Raw genomic sequence first — 17,913 nt, forward strand, 5'->3', positions numbered from 1 at the left:
GGCAGTATCTATACATTATCATGACTTTATGCACCTCTATTCAGCTATCCGTCAATCACCTGCCTCAAGGAATAAAATCCAATTCGGCTGAAACTCTCCCTGTAACTCAGGCCCTGGAGTCCACGCAGCATCTTAGTAAATATTATGTGCATTCTTCTCAGCGTAATTCTGCCTTTCCTATAACAGGGCGTCCAAAAGTGTTCATGAACTCCAATCGCGTATCACCAAGGAAAGAGGTAGTGTAATTAAAGTGTGCATCTATGCTTCTTTACAACGGTTTTAGTTATAGTTCGATGGCAAAGTCAGATTCTGAAACCAAAATCTTGCACCCCAGCCATCTTCCGTCTTTTTTTCTTTTGCTGCTTCGTGGACAAACCATTGCGCTGAGCAGAACATTTTTACACGGTTTGGAAATTGCACAGCACTTTATTTTTTTTTAATCTGTAATATGCTTGTCAAACAATGACAAAACATAACTCACAACACAGGTAAACCCTGTCAGGAAGTCACCTCTGACAGGGAGTATACCAAAGTGAAATGTTCTGACTGAACGGCGTTGGAGGTTTCTGTCTTTATTGTGACCATTAATGACAGTGTTGTAACTTGAAACAATGAAGCAAACTTTAAACAAAAAATACATTGAAGCTCTAAAATGTTCCAATGCAAATGTGGAAAGTTAATCCGGGACTGTTAGTATTTACGGTTCTGTTCGGAATGTTCCCAATTTCTAAACGGCATAAAAGTTGTAAATAGCTAGTAAATGAACTCAAGCAGTTATAACAAAGCCCAGAGATCAAATTTCTTTCGAACCGACTGGTTAAAACTCTTCACGGATCACACGTTGTTGACAGTCCACCGCGTCTGGATGTTTCCGTCCTCAATGTAGCTGCAGCACAGAATGACATTCTTCTATAGATAATCGGTTACCAATGATGAAAATAACTGGTTCATTGATTGTTGCTAATTACTGCTAATTAACAATTATTTCTCTGCTCTAACGAATCGTAATGCCAGTGGGGAAGCAACACGCCTTATTTCATTGAACTGAACACAACACCATTCTTAAAGCCTCAAGAGGCGGCTGACGCTGGGACTGCAAAACTGAGTTGTTGTCAAACTACTCCGTGTAATGACAGGACATTAACTGCGCATCGCTAGTGACGACAGTAGTGTGTAATCCTGTGGGTGAGTCCACCTCATCAGCGCTCTCACATTGCGAGTGGATTCTCTGTCTTGTTATTTTGCTGTGATGACGCAGCTTTAATATGATTCATTCTCCGGTGATTTTTTTTTTTTTGGATATGATACATTAGCATTAATGTTGGTTTTTTTTTCTGTCGCAAACCCTCACTGTTTGCACTTTTACCGGAGTCAGTCGCAAACACAGATGTTGGCGAGTATGCGGCGGGAAATGCAAACCAATGACCCCAGCATTACAGACATTGTCCGCTGCTGTACCAGACAGAGAAAAACAGAAAATATTGTGTCAACACCGGTTTTAATGCAATTAAGTACCAGTGACGATATTACAGAGGCACCAGGTGATTTTCGAAGTTGGATTTCAGAAAGAAGTTGATTCAGGAAAAAAGTGCGCATTAAGCTGCTAAAGGTAAGTATGTAAGTGTGCACCTCTTAAATATCTTATCACGAGTATGTATAAAATGTCCTACTCGTGCTGTGGAGTTTGAAACTGTAAAGTGACGGACAAAGCCGGTGTGGAATCCACCTGAGGAACAGTTAGATACTGAAATACTGTTTCACTTAGCTGTAGGAATACAATGGGCTGATAAGGCTGTCACTCACTGTCCTGGGGGTTACGAGCACAACCATCAACACGTTTCTCCCTGGTGTGAATACCGTTATAAAATAAAATACTTTCTGCCGTCTGTAGATTTCATTCCGATTCTTCTCATGGTTGAACATAAAAATGCCCGTGTCCTTGGCATTATCTTCGCAGTGCCCTGCAGAAATAAGTGCAGGACCGACAAGTAGGGCCACCCCGTCACATAAAGCCATATTAAAATCCAATATTGGCACACACTCGCTCAGACGAATACACACACACACACAGTCGTGAACACAAACACATGGACTCAACATCCACACACATACACAAACACACATGAACGTCAGTACATATATTAAATTCTTTGTCGATCTCCCAGTTCATGCCTTTCTCTTCCCAATCGGAACGCGCTGAACACGATGTTTCACGGTGGAGTCGGCATTTCGATTAAGGGGTTGAAGAAGCAAAAGCGGAATTGAAACAGCTGCAAGGCCATGTTGCAGAAGCAAGGATTATTTACAGCAGAATAAAAGAAGAACAACAATAAATTGGGAGAACAGAGTAATAGGCCAGTCGACCAGAGAGAGGATAGGATTGAGCATGCAGTTGATCACAAGGTGAAAATGAAGAGAGGGTTAATATGCAGTTGACATAAAATGCGGAATTAGTGAGTGAGAACGATAGCAGTGCAGAGACAATCGACAAACGGGAGACACTCAGTCGGATAATTTAAGAGTGTGGGTTCCATTCTTCACCTGCCCGTCACGGGTAGATTGTGGAGGGGTGGTCCATCCTGTACCCACCAGTCTGCGGTAGAGTGTGGAGGGGTGGTTCGTCCAGTACTCACCAGTCTCCGGTGCAATGTGACAGTGTGGGGATCATTTTATAGATATCAGTCCCTGGTACAGACTGGGAGTGTCCGGTTCTTTAGTTCTCACTCTCTGGTTCAGTGTGAGAGTGTGCATTTCATATTGTACATACCAGTCTCTGTAGAGTGTGCGACTGTGTGTGTCATTCTGTATCTGTCACTCTCTGTTACAGTGTGCGAGTGTGTGTGTCATTCTGTATCTGTCAGTCTCTGTCACAGTGCGAGAGTGTGGGTTTCATTCGGTGTCTGTCGCTCTCTGTTACAGTGTAAGAGTGTGGGTTTCATTCCGTATCTGTCATTCTCTGTTACTATGTGAGAGTGTGGGTTTCATTTTCCATTTATCTGCCTCGGATCCACCGTTAAGTGTGTCTTCTCAGTCCTGTACCTGTGAGACTCTGATGCATTCTGAGCCCGTGTATTTTTTCTCCTTTTTTTTCCAGCTGTCCGTCAAACCTGGTAAATAATCTTAAAATAGATTCTGTATTCCATGAGCTATTTTTAGAGCACGAGTCTCCTGCAGTCGGTTTTTGTTATGATTGTGAGATGGACAGTGCACCGATGAATGGTGACGGCTGTATCCAGCAGGACATTCAGCGTCGTAGAATCATATGGCAAACAGACCATTCGGCCCGACATCATTCTGCACGCTATTTTTTTACTCAACCACATAGAACCAATTGAGCAGCACGTGATTTGCAACTTTCTGTGGTTTCGCAAAACAACCTCGTAAATGTTGAATGAAAATGATTAAATTAAATAAATTCATTAATTTATATAAATAAGTGAGTAATTAAATTAATAACTTGCTCCACATAAGACCAACTGAGGCAGAGCGTTGCATGTTCCAGCAGTATTTATGTGAATACATTTCCTCTCAGCAATTCTAAATTGCTACCTTCACCGTGATCTGCTCTGTTATGTTTGCCGATTCTGTCACATATTTCTCAATGTGCACCAGAGCATTAGTCTATTTGAGTTATGTCCCACTCATAAATAATATAATATTCATTTCGATTTTCTTAGATAACCTCAGAATTGTCTGCAAATGCCATGCCTTTCCCATTGATAAAAGTTTGTCTACGTTGTTCTGTGCAGCACCGAATGAGTTTGTGAATAGGAATGCGAGGGAAGGTAAATTTTCAAAGTTGGAATTTCCCAAAATTCCAAATTGCAGCATCCGGTTAATTGATGAAATCCGGAGAATTTGGCGTCACTGGTTACGTCACAGCTTAGCCGGGAATGTTCCGCTCGTCAGGGACATGGTGGACGGAAGAATTTGTTCCTGTGTAGCAAGACACCGTGATCTATATTACACTCACCAGTGCAGAAGAACGAGATGAATGGAGGAGAATAGGCAGCTGATGATTAATAGATTAATATTACAAGGTGAACACGTCACATGGACATGTTGGGATCCTGGGAACAGTACAGCACGGGAACAAGCCCATTGACTCACAACTTCTGCTCTGAACAAGATACCGAATGAGACTAAACTCTGATGACTGTACACGACCCATCTCCCTTCAGTCACTGCCTACACGTGTGCTTTGATTTAATATTTACCGTTCTGGAAGCTGGAGGGTATATCTCAAAAGATGGCAAACCTGTACTATCAGCTCCCTTGTTGATGTACATATTTTAGAAGGGAAGAGGAAACACCTAATTTAACAAAAAGTTGAATGCTCAGTTAGACTTTCCGGGAAGGGAGCAGGAAGGCTGGTGAGTGAGAGAAACCATCAATCGGTACACATATAGACTTAGTCATGACACAGCATGTCATGGCCCGGTCTGTGAAAACCGCATTCCGGTTCATGTTCCAGTCCCAATTCCTTATTCCAGGTTTTCCGGGTTTCTCCAGTTTCTGTTCAGGCAACTGATTCTCGTTTGGGCTGGTTCATAAGTAGCTTCACGATTCAGCCTCTGGCTGCCGGATTGTTTCTGTCCAAACCCCTTGTCTACATCCATTCCCTTCACCTTCCTCCTGAAGCCTAGCATAGCATAGCTTTGCCTCGCCTCGCTTTGTCTCTGCCTGGAGCCTTGCCTCACCTCGCCTTGCCTCTGTCTGCAGCCTTTCCTCGCCCTGCCTTGCCGCTGCCTGGAGCCTTGCCTCGCCCTGCCTTGCCTCTGTCTGCAGCCTTTCCTCGCCTTGCCTGTGTCTGGAGCCTCGCCCTCATTGGAACTGTCTGTCTGTGTCCACGCCTTCGCTAGGTAGGTCCGGCCGTTTTGCCGCTGCCTAGCATTGGGAACTGTGTCGTCGTGTTCAGCGTTCTGTGTGATGAGTCCCGGCTCTATGTCCTCTACCCAAGGACGGGTCCCGGCTCGGTGTTCCATGTTCCTGACTCTCCCTCGACTCAGGCTCAGTGTCCTTCGCTCCCGTTCTTCCTCGATCAAGTCTCTGCGTTCCTGCCTCTCCCTCGACCAAGTCAAGGCTTCGGGGTCTCGTCCCGTCCCAATCACGTCCAAGATCATTGTCCTGTCCAAGCCACGGCTATGTGTTCTCGTCTTGTCCATGTGCATCGCCCAGCCCAAGAGTTCCGTGCCCATCCCGGTGCTGGGGTTCCCTCGTCCTGTGCTGGGGTTACCTTGTCCGGTTCATGAGTCTCACCTACCGTCCTGTAACCTCTTCATGTCCTCGCCTGGTTCTGGGGTCCGAGCCCGAGTCAAGACCCAGGTTCTGGGTCCTTGTCCAGTCTCTGGCTCGGAGCCCAAGGCCAGGCTCGTAGTCCTCGGTTCGATGTCCAGGTTCCCTATCCTAGTCAGGACCAAGCCCAGGCCCGGAATCCTTGTCTCGTCTGGGGCCTGTGTCATGTGCAGCGTCCTTTCTTCCTTCCTTCCCCTGCTTCCTCCTCGCGCCTAGTCCTGTTCCTGGTAGTTCAGTGTCTGTGTTTTGCTTTTGGGGCCACTCCCAGCCCCTCCCCCCCCCCACACATATGACACAGCAAGAGGATCAGGAGTTAAAAAAGGTACAACGTGCCGAGGAATCTGAAGAGTTTGAGAAATATCGAGTGATGCAGGCACGGAATCGGATTGTAATTAATAACGGTAAATCTGTGGTGCCCAAATGGGAAAGAAATCAAGTGATGTATTGGCACCATGGCAACTGTGGGCATCAAGGTTCAGATAGATCTATGCAATCGTTGAAGAATCTGTGTTGGTGCCGAAATTGCGAGGAGATGTACAACATTATAGTAAGAGTTGTTTGGTTTGTGCCCGCTGAGAACCCCGATAAATCGGCTAGATAAGCAAAATGACTAAACGGCCCATGGGTCCCGGTCTTACCCTATGTTCTGAGAATAGCCCTCAGTACAGAAGCATCCTCTCCCGCAATTATACGTTTTATGTTGACGATCGGGAGAAAAAATGAAAGGGTTAGATTTATCGAAGAACGAGTGTGATACATTGGAATGAACAATAGCAAACAGCAAATAATTGACTCTTTTATGGAGGCTCATTATGATGCCGCCTATAACACGTGACGGAAGAAACGGCAGAGCGATGCTTGTTTAGAGGTGCGAGCAAAACCGCGGGCGGTTAAAATATGACAGAAGGTTATGATGTCACTATATCAGCCGAGCCCCATTAACCCTTCCAGATTAGTCGGGACAGAGTAAGTCCATCAGTATATCGAATTCAGACCGCTCCACATAAGTTAGGTTGGTATCATATGAACCAACTCAAACACCTTGGAGACAGTCAATGTCCTCTCGTAACTGAGTTCCAGAAAACATATTGTCAATGGGATGCTCTGCTCCGAGATGAGATTATCCTCTTGCATTTACGTTTCAGGCAATCGACGGTGATGTGGATGATGGAGCGGTTGCCCCCTCAGTAAGTTGGGCGACTACTTCCATTTTGTACCCGGAGGATCGAGACAGTTCACATCTCTGCACCCGCCCGAGCCAAAGCGGAGACACTGGAAAAGAGAAACAGATGGGAACGTGTTTGTTGCGTGGACCTTTGGAAATAAAGTGGGTGATAATTTATCTGATATGAATGGATTTTAACAAGGCGTTAAATTTATCCATCGTAGGACCATTCATAATGTCAGAAGATTTGGTATCCAGGGAAAGTTCGCTGATGGATTCTGACCTGACGCCCACAGAAGACAGAGGATAGTTGTCGATGGATTTCTCCCTGGATTTTGGTGACAGATTTCCTGCAGAGGTCTGTACTGAGACCGCCGGCTTTTCGTGTTTTTATGAACGATTTAGATGAGGAAGTGGTAGGGTCGTTTATTGTGTTTTCAGTGATGTGGAGGTTGGTGGAATTATGGATGGTATAGGAGGTTGTCACAGATTACACCAGGACAGTGACAGGAAGCAGAGCAGGGCTGAGCGGTTACAGATGGAGTTAAACCCGGAAAGGTACGAAGCGATTCACTTTGGAAAGATGGATTTGAAGGCAGTAGTGATATTTTCTAGTGTCAACCCAGGGCCGCACATTAGTGTGAGTTCCACAATGGAAACAGAGTGATGAGACTCTCTCCAATAAGCCGAGGCCCGCTCATCGGTCCGAGTACCACAACTTAATCACAAATAATAGCACAGCCTGGAAACCTGCAGATTGTTCACAGATTTCACTTTCTACTTTTGTTCAAAGAGAGAATGGATGGAGAAATAGTGGTAGTATTGTGGGGGGTTGGAGAATATCTTTAATTTTAAACAGACTACATCGTACGTAACGGATAGGAAGTGGTCAAGTCATTCACTGGCAGAGGTCAGATTCCTACCGAACGGCCCGTGTCTGCGCTGGAAAACATTGTTCTTCAAACTGTCTGCAGCCCTCGCTAATTTCCCGAGGTCACGCTCCCTTTTTGATCACACGTCTCTGAAATATCGCTGAGGATCTTTTACAGTGTTTAGAGGAATATGTGCAGTGTATTTTATTTTAACAAATGTCAGCTGTCATTGTGATTTCCATCACTCAAACCCCCGGAATGTCTGGAACGAACGAACGAAAAGATGAATGAATGCTCCCCTTTAATAAAGAAGTTTTCTCCATTTCATCCGCCAGCTCCTTCCACAACTTCAGAAGCGAATGTGCATGGTCAAAAATTACAAGGTAGATTGACTTCAAGATGAATGCCTGTTTAAACCAAAAAAGATACAAAAAGTATCATATTTGAATAGCTGAAGCCAGGTATCATGGAAAATAACAGGAAAAATCCACATGATGTGTTCTTCTAATGTAAATGGATTGTAATATCCCTTGAGACATCAAACTTGTGACACGGCGGCAGTGAGTAAAAATAGGCTAACGCAAGTTACAATGATATAAAATATGCTATTTATATGCTGAAGCCAGGTATCATGCACAAATAACATTGGAAAAGGCACATCGTATTTTGTTTTAAAGTAAATAGATTGCACAATCGCTTGAGGAGTAAAATTAATAACACAGAAGCAGTGAGTAAAAATAATTTAACGTAAGTGTTTGTGCAGTTGGTTGTCACCAATGTCCCTGGCGTGATAGCCACGCTAATTGGCTCAGTGGAATTGCTCTCCCCTTAATAAAAGTCTGTTAAACCGATCACCAGTCCATCTGAGCAGCTGAAACGCTCCGTACAACTGAACGCTGCTTCTGACGGAATATGGGATATCCGGCGATTTACTACATCGCGGCCATTTTCTATCCCACACTTGTAGCGGTTGGTGTCCTCGGTAAGATGCCGGAGCTGGTTACTTTATGTATGGTGCCGTCGTTACTCTGCTGCGGTATCCGCACTGTTACTGAGCACAGATGCTACCGTCGGCTGAAACGTGTTTCCGGAATGGAGGATCCAGGCATCCAGTGCTTTTATTTTCATTTTCCATACTTCGTTTCTTGCTTTTGTCAATTAAGTTGGTGCCGATTTTGACATTGCTTCAGAATGTCACCTCGTTAAGCTTTCTGAAGTGATGCTGATCTCTGCTTTTCTAGGTCCGAGTCTATATCAGTGCAGACACTTCGATCTTATAACAACCTGGCAGCTTATTTAAATGACGGTCCCGTCTATTTTCGACACGTGGTTCTGTTCTTATGTAAGTCATTAAATGAGAACGCGTACTTTGCATCTCCTTGATGCCACTTTGTCACCGCTACAAACAATCCCGTCAGCTATTTTACTTCTAATAATGGAAATGGTGTTGTTTACAGGAGCGATCAACTGCTCACCGGTACGTGAGTCGTGGAACTCGGATGCCTCGCTTTAAACTGTGGGAAGGTCGCCAGTCCACTGACACTCACATCCGTCATTGTCCTCCAGCCGGAGTGCAGCGACGGAGACCGCACACACTGGATTCCCGCTTTCCACTTCCAAACAGACCATACCCGACATAGCATCGCAAGAATGGGAGCATTCAGTGAGCTGACCATATTTCTATTTTGTTTCCAAATTTCTTGCAGTTAATTTAACGGCGATTGTGATCCTTTCTCGGGGAAAATGCGGACTCTCCAAATGCATCATCCGTTACCTGGTTGGAATGGCAACAGCGGATCTGATGGTGGTTATCGTTGCTGCTTTATTGGATCAGACCAACAATATCTACATTTATTCCAGATCCCTGCTCATCACTCCTGTATGCGCTCTGACACTTGTATTTGTCCAAGTAACGAGGGACTGTTCTGTTTGGTTCACGGTCAGTTTTACCTTCGATCGCTGCATCGCAATATGTTACCGAAAGCTTCGGGAGCGATACTGCACCGAGAGAACAGCAACAGTGGTTATGGTGACCGTGCTTATAGTGAGCGGCGGGAAATGTGCCCCGGTTTACTTTGCCATTGAACCTTACGTCATCGTTGACAACACGCCGTGGCGGTGCATCAGCACGTATGAATACGTTACTTCACCCGTGTGGAAAGGATACCAAATACTGATCAGTATTTTAACACCATTGCTGCCAATCGGCTTAGTCCTGATTTTTAATGGGTTAACCGTAAGACATATCGTTGTGGCAAATAGAGTCCGCAGAAAGCTTCGGCACAGCAGCGACAATCAGAAAGATGCCGAGGTGGAGAAACGGAGAAAATCGATGATTTTGCTGTTTTCTATATCAGCTAATTTCATATTATTTTGGATGCCCCATGTAGCCCGTTCTCTGAAATGGCAAGTGCAAAACTATCTTTACCAGAACAGATATTTGAGTTCCCCGGTATACATCCTCCAACAACTTGGTTTCATGTTACAATTTCTCAGCATGTGCACCAATACTTGTATCTACACACTGACACAGAGGAAATTCAGAGAAGATCTGATCAATGGAATGAAGTATGTGTTTACATTAAATGGCCATCTGTATAGATAACGCCCTTGTCTAATGGCAATTCAGCTTTTTTTTCTCAAATAAAGTCGTTTTACAAAGTACTGGTTCAGCAAATATGTCATAAATTCAAACAATTTATTCAAACAATGACACGCCTGGTCATACGGAATTTGCTGAGTTTTTGCTTCACACAGTTCAGGTAGGTAGCTATATAAACATTCAATACTGCTGCCTTGATTGTCACTTTGGTTGAAGTATGTTCCAAACTATCACAGACACTCGACTGTCACAAGGGCAGGGATGGCTTCAGGACTTTCCGGGTTTTAGATGTTTCAAAATGGACAGTGTCGGGTATCAGAATTTAAAGGGAGTACGATGGGGAACTAGGGATAGTATCGCAGCTGCGGAATGGGAGGACAACGTGGAGCATTCGTTTGTTAATAGACCTGGAGACGAACACTGATTATGTTCTGGCGTTTGAAATGGGCGCAATCTCACCATTTGGAGTATTCTGTACAGCCGCCCACCAGATTAACAAAATAAAATGCGACGGGAACAGTGATGAACCGACTGGGAAGCAGAACCTGGATATGAGCCATGTTATTCGCACGGGCACCTGCAACCTCCCTAATAGTCTTTGGCACCCACCTAAGTTAAAATGCTTAGGAATTGCATAAATTCTCGGTTGTGTTCAGGAAGTCTTCATGTCACAATATGAATAAAGGCTGACTAGCTAACATTCCATGTCAGATCTAATATTAGGAAAGGAAACGGGTCTTGTGACAGATCTATCCCCGGGTCCGCATTTCAGATCAACAGGGCGAACTCCCCACCATTTACCTTGCCCAGGGATAACACCAGTGAGTATGGAATTTGTTTAATTAGGGGTCAGCGATTTATGGTGCTGCCTGTCAGGAACTCAGGATGGTACATTGGGAAATGATGCACTCGGGGTGTTGCGCAACAGATATGTGGGGATTGTTTAGGGAGCACTGACACGGGGTTCAGTATAGGCTTGTCTCAGTCACGCAGGGAAAGGATGACTGTAAAGTAACCCTGGGAGACAAGAATGTTGGAACAACACGTCAAGAGGAAGAAACAACGATACTAACAGAACAGGAAGAAAAGATCAGGTAAGGCTAAAGCAAGTCACAATGTAGACAGGAAGGAAATAAACAATGGACTTAAAAGAGTGATAGGGGGAGTTGAGAAATCCTTGACTAGCTGGACTGTGAAGAACAGGAGGAGACTAGAGAGAGTGTGGGCAGATCAGAGGCAAAAGAGGAAAACGTATTCGGAGTCCAAGGAGGCGGTGAAGCTCCTCACTGAATACATTGATCAATGTGAACACTGCGAAAAAATGCAGATATGCTCGAACATGCCGACGCTGAGAAAGAGGATGCGTTGGAAACTTGGAAAACATTATGATAGATGATTCCCCGGTGCCGGAATGGATATAGTCCAGGTAATTTTGGAAGGCGAACTCCGATATTGCTGTGCTTTTGGACAGGATATTAGTGTCTTCGCTGGCCACGGAAGTAGAACTAGGTGACTGGAGGGTGGAAAAAGTTATTCATTTGTTGACGAAAAATAACAGGGATACGTCTTGGAATTATAGACCAGGGAGCCTCACATCAGCAGTGGGTAAACTACTGGAGGGGATTATTGAAGAGGGAAATTATGCGTATTTGGAGAAACGTAGTCTGGCTACGGAGAGAAAGCATGGCATGTTGTCGTTAATGAGCCAGATTGAATTATTTGAAAAAGTGAAAATAAAACTAACAGTTGAATCAGAACAGTCGATGTGGGTCCTTTAATTTTGGTCAGGTGTCTGATAAGTTCCCGATAGTGGACTCATTCTGAAAGTGAGGAGACATGGGATCGAGGAAACCTGGCTGCGTTGATTCAGAATTGGCTTCCTAACAGTAGGAAGATGATGATATAGTAGATAGAGTGAATTCTAGCTGGAAGACAAAGTACATCCGTCTTCCGCATGGAGAGTTGAAATTCTGGCACACTTTGCAACTCTATTGCGCGTCTGATGGAGCCTGACAACTTGAACCCAGCATTTTAAAGTGATCAGCAGCAGCTTCCGGTGCTTATTAAAAGATCCAGCCTTCCAAAATCCCAGTTCCAGTACACACTAATGTATCCTAATGCCAATTTACCTCTGAATCGTGGTTTTATTGCATCGAGTGTAGATGCGCTCATTTTTCGATCTATATAACCCTGAATCCACATGGCCGGTGTGGAATCCGTGTCTCCCTCTGAAATCATTAATAAACGAAATATACAAAACTACACAAACTAAAAACGCAGCGAAAGCAAAGCAAATATCTGAACTCACTCTTGTCTTCCTTCAAAACTATCGCAGACAGTCGGAGAATACAGAATAAACAATTTCCAAAGCTTCCATCTTCTCATGCTGTAATCATCCATTAACACAGTCTCCATGCTTCAGTGTGTGCAAGGACAGTGGAATCGAACAGCATCAACGACTTTCTAGATTGGTCGGTGCTGTGAGACAGTAAGGTTCTAACCCAGATATACAGTCAGACAGCCACAGGGAACCACTGCACAGAAACAGGGACTTCAGTAAGTTCGGGCCTTGATGAAATATTTAAACTGTCTACTCCCATCGACCTGACCCGGACCGTAGCCATCCATATCCCTCTCATCCGTGTATTTCTCCAAACATCCCTTAAACGTTGACATCGGAATCTCAATTACCACTTGCGTTGACAGCACTCTCTACATTCTGTCGACCCTCTGAGTGAATAGGATTCGCCTCATGATCTCCTTAAACATTTCACATTTCACCCTTCACTCATGATCTCCAGTTGTATTCTCGCCCGACATCAGTAGAGAAAGCCCGCTTGCATTTACACTGTCCATACGCCTCATAATGTTGTAAACCTCTATCAAATCTCCCCTCAGTCTTCTACCCGCTCGGGAATACAGTGCTGACATATGTAATCTTTCCTTTTTAATTCAAAACATTCAGTTCCGGCAATAGTCGTGTAATTTTTTTCTTCATTTTTTTCAATCTTATTTGCATCTTTCCTGCAGGTAGTTGAGCTCAACAGCTCACAATATTCCAATTCGGGCCCCAACAAAGCCGTAAACCGTAACAACGTAACATCCCAACTCCTGTACTCCATTCTTTGGTCCGGGAAGGCCAATGTGCGAAAAGCTTTACCCTGTCTAACTGCACTGCAACTTTCATTGAATTATGGACCTGTGTTCCCAGATTCGTTTGTTCTATCGTACTCCTCAGTGCCCTATTTCTCATTGTGTCGGACCAGCCAGGGTCCAGGACTGTGTGTGTTAAATCCGATCTGACAATTTTCAACCCGTTTTCCCAGCTGGTCCAGATCCCGCTTTATGCTCCGGTACTCTTCCCCCGCTGTCCACTACACCTGTAATGCTGTTAACATCGGCAAATTTGCTGATCCATTTAACGACATTATTATCCAGATAGGGATATGGATGACAAGGAACAAGGGGCACAGCAACGATCCCTGGGATACTCCACTCATTACAGGTCCTCAGTTAGAAAGACAATCATCCATTACCACACTCTAGCTTCCCCAACGTATCCAATGGCGAATCCAATTTACTTCCTCATTGTGAAAGCCAAGCGACTGATCCTTCCCGAGCATCCTCCCACACGGAGCCTTGCAAATTCCTTGCCGAAGTTCCTGTAGACGGCATCCACAGCTTTGCCTTCAACACCATTCCAGATTACTACCTGTAAAGCTCTGTGAGATTGGTTAGACATGATCTACTACGCACTGGTCCATATTGTCTATCGCTAATATTCCTGTTCCTGATCGGAGGCTGGTGAAAGAATTTCGATGGGGAGAGAGATCGGAGTCAGGTGTTTGGTGTCGGGAGAATGCAGGAGGGGGATAGAATGGAGAGAGATGAAGTGCCGAGTGATGCATTTTGTAGGCTCCAGTAAGAGCGGGATGTCTGCATTATTGATAAGGATTTAGGAATTTTGAGATTTGTTTATAAACCCAAAGATTCACGATGGCACGCTGGGAAAGGGGTCGGTTCGGAAGACTTCAAGCCAGACTAAATCGACGGGCGATGAAGCATCCCCTGCCCGGCATCTTCTTAGCCGAAGGCCAATTACTTGAAAACAAGATGCATTACGTCAGCGCAACATTGCAGTTTCGGAGGGAAATGAGGGGCTGCTGTCCTCTCTGTTTCATGTAGTGTGGAACGGCTGTGTTGTTTCATGACTAACTCTTCATGCTCTCCGTACATAGCGGTCTTGCCGCACCCTTGTTCGCCCAATCACAACATCCAATGATTGAGTTCTGTCGGTGCTGCTCACCGAGAGGTTCTCCTCATTGATCCGGACGGCACTTCACATACCGCCAGAGCAGATGTTAAGCAAGCATACCATGTACTGAGTGCCGCGACCAGCAAACAAGGAACTGCCTACCCTGAGGAATTTCAAATCATTGCCGGGGTTTCTATCAGGCTTGTTTAAAGAAATCTAAGCTAATTTGTCACCAGCACGTCATCCTCAGTACCAGGGGCTCCCGCACACTCGACCACGGTTAGAGCACGATCAAAAAGCCCAGCATTCCATCCCCAGACCATATTTCGTGCATTCTGAACGTCTGGGTTTCTTTCTCCTACCTCCACCCAGGCGGAGGGTAAGGAACAAGACACCAGATGTATCGGCAACAATGCCACGGGAATCGGAGGGCAGAGTACTGAATTGCTTCGAGGCGACAGACAGAAACAAAAACGAACCAGGGCTCATAAGAGAATCTGAATGTTACCATCTTTATAAAGACACTGGAGAACGAGTGTTTCCCACTGATTCATTCAGAGTCCAGAGTGTTTCTTAAATTGATGCATTGGGTGAGCACGCGGTCTGCAAAGTGCTGAGCAGTAGATTCGTGACAATATTTATCACATTTATTCATTATTATTCATCTTTAGGTTTTGTTTCATATTTTGCTGGTTTTGTAGTAGTCTACTGTTGTAGGCAGAATTTTATCAGCCTCCCTGGTGGTCTAGTGGTTAGGATTCGGCGCTCTCACCGCCGCTGCCCGGGTTCGATTCCCGGTCAGGGAATTAAGATATTGCCTGTTTATTTTAAATTATTTTGTGTATTCATTGCTTCCACAAGAACCCGATTCCTGTCTATGCTTACCTGTATCTGCCTGATTCAGCACCATAAAACCAGAAAATATACGAGCAGAACATGGCATTGAGAAAAATATCGCAGGTGCAGTCTCAATAAAGCTGGAAATAACTGTGCGAGGTCTTACAGACAATAACTTGCAATCGATACAATGCAGGTTTGAACTTCTTCACTGCTCACTGCAACTCAATCCACTCAGAGACGCTGTCTCTCTGTAGAAGAGGGTGACCATACATTTCCCATTTTGGACTCTGGTCCTACTCACTCAGTTTGCCGACATCACCTTGACTCATCTGCCCGGGGTCATCACTGCTCAAATCTCAGTGAGTGTTGTCAGGTCCAGTCGGGTTTATTGCCGTGTGCACAGGGACGGTGAGGGACAGGTACAATGAAACACTTGCAGCGTCATTGCAGGCTCGAAAAGACAGACAGTACGCAACGCATATATTGTACAATTCTGCGTCATTAACAAAAGATGGATATCAATCTTGTGCCAGTTTCAGGCTTGGAAATGATTCCTCAGGCAAACTGATGATATAGATTGCGAACTATTATATCCACGGGAGAGCATCCAGGCCCAAGAAAGGCTGTTTATTCCTTTTCTTTAAACAGACAGACAACAGAATGAAGGGAAGTGTCTAGTCCTTTTCAGCCAGCCTTGGCATTCAATAAGATCAGGCTGGCCCAGACTTTTTCCTCAATCCTCCCTCCCCCCATACAGCAGTTGCCGGTCAAAAGTCGGCCGGTCACCTCCACCAAATCTTCGACAGTCTCCCCAGGTGAGAGGAGATAAACTTCTGTCGCCGGCCTTTATTTCGACGCCCTGACAGCGCCCCCAGCTTCGATCAGAAGCCTATTGAAATTAATGTTATATAATGGGACATTGTACTGAGCTTTGCTCGGTATTGACGGGATTTTGTGGAGGCAGAAGCAGCCAGAGTCTGTGGGGAGGAACAACTCTTGGTGAAACCCTTTCCGCATCTGGATAACACGTTGGATTGACATCTGCATACACGAATGGGAGCTAGGTAGGTTGCACGTCATTTGACGAGATTTGTTGATGTCGGACAATTACACCGCTCAGTGACAATTGGCGAGGGTGATTTTGACGGAAGGTCAGCGAACCGATTTGTCTATGGCAATAGGCGGGGTCGCTCGCTGGACAAAAGAGCAATGGGGACTCTGTACAATGAGGGATATGAAACCGGCGAAAGCTTTTCACGTTCAGAGACCGTGCTGACCACTTCAGTGAAAGAATGAAGTCCACCTCTTTACACTGACGCTGAAATATCCGTTCTCTGCATTTGATTCTTTTAGTTTTACAAGTCGGTAAAGCTGCAAACTACAAAGCGTTTAAGCTGCCCAGAGGGGGATTGATCAGAGTCGTAATAGAAATGAAATTTGCACAATGAGTGTAAAAATCTATAAATCTGCCTGCTGGTACGTAGTCAGGGTGTTAAACTTTTATTGGCATTGAGGTTTTTGTTCACTTGCGCTGATGTTTGAGCGCTGCAAACAGGATTCGAACCTGCGTGGTAAATCCCCTTTGGATTTCAAGTCCAACGCCTTAACCACTCAGCCATCGCAGCTCCATCAATGTTCATTGATGAACACTGTAGCACTGCAACTGAAGTGATGGTTGTACTTGATTTATTTTCGGTAACGGAAAAGGTGATTCATCATTCTAATACAAATAGTATAATTCGACAGCTTTGGAATTTGTTTCAACACAGTTACGTCAGAACGTGAGTGTGGAAGGATAACACTGCTGTTAGCATCGTAAATGAAGCAGATTTCCATTGTTGGGGATAAAGGTCAGGATCAGAATCAGGTTTATAACGAAGAACATATGTCAACATTACATTGTTGTTATATATTTTACCCCTCCTGAACCGAATGTTAAAATTGCATTTGCCTTCCGTTACCGCTGACTAAGCCTGGAAGTAAACATTCAGGGAATATTGCACAAGTTCACTTTGCACCTCTGATTTCAGAAAACCTTCCCCGTTTAGAGAATTTTTTATCCTTTCTTCCAAGTTGCATCACCGTACCGCACGATGATTTATTTGACAAATCTCCGCCCTTTCTCCTCAACTGTCTTTGATCTTCAATGTGCTTCGAATCTTTTGAGTTATTTAACACATTGAAGTCAGGCTGCCTTTCTTTTATTCTCCTAACTTCCTTCTTTCAGAGTGGAGTGACAGTCATAATTTTCCAGTCATCAGGATCTATTCTCGAATATCAAGTCGTCACTTTTATTGTCATTTCGACCATAACTGCTGGTACAGTACATAGTAAAAATGAGACAACTTTTTCTGGACCATGGTGGTACATAGCACAGTACAAAAAACTAGAGTGAACTCCATAAAAAGCAACAGAGAATAAAACTACACGAGACTACAGACCTACCCAGGACTGCATGAAGTACACAAAACAGTACAGGCATTACAATAAATAATAAACAAGACAGTAAGGTGTCAGTCCAGGCTCTGTGTATTGGGGACTCTGATAGCTTGGGGGGAAGAAACTGTTACATCGTCTGGTCGTGAGAGCCCGAATGCTCCGGTATCTTTTTCCCAGACGGCAGGAGGGAGAAAAGTTTGTAGGAGCGGTGCTTGTGGTCCTTCATAATGCTGTTTCCTTTGCGGATGCAGCGTGTCGTGTAAATGTCCGTGATGGCGGGAAGAGAGACCCCGATAATCTTCTCAGCTGACCTCACTATCCGCTGCAGGGTCTTGCGATCATGAATGGTGCAGGTTCTGAACCAGGCAGTGATGCAGCTGCTCAGGATACTCTCAATACAACCCCTGTAGAATGCGATTAGATGCGGGTGTGGGAGATGGACTTT

The 17,913-nt window shown here is 44.8% G+C and overlaps 2 non-coding genes across 2 annotated transcripts; one reads left to right on the plus strand and one right to left on the minus strand.

The window, feature by feature from the left end:
- Positions 1 to 14,923: 14,923 nt before the first annotated feature.
- On the plus strand, positions 14,924 to 14,995 carry trnae-cuc (transfer RNA glutamic acid (anticodon CUC)). The gene has a single exon. It is a non-coding gene; the product is annotated as a tRNA-Glu (tRNA).
- Positions 14,996 to 16,572: 1,577 nt separating this feature from the next.
- Positions 16,573 to 16,654, minus strand: trnas-uga (transfer RNA serine (anticodon UGA)). Its single transcript has one exon. It is a non-coding gene; the product is annotated as a tRNA-Ser (tRNA).
- Positions 16,655 to 17,913: the final 1,259 nt, after the last annotated feature.

This window comes from Hypanus sabinus, unplaced genomic scaffold (assembly GCF_030144855.1).
Source record: "Hypanus sabinus isolate sHypSab1 unplaced genomic scaffold, sHypSab1.hap1 scaffold_443, whole genome shotgun sequence".
NCBI lineage: Eukaryota > Metazoa > Chordata > Chondrichthyes > Myliobatiformes > Dasyatidae > Hypanus > Hypanus sabinus.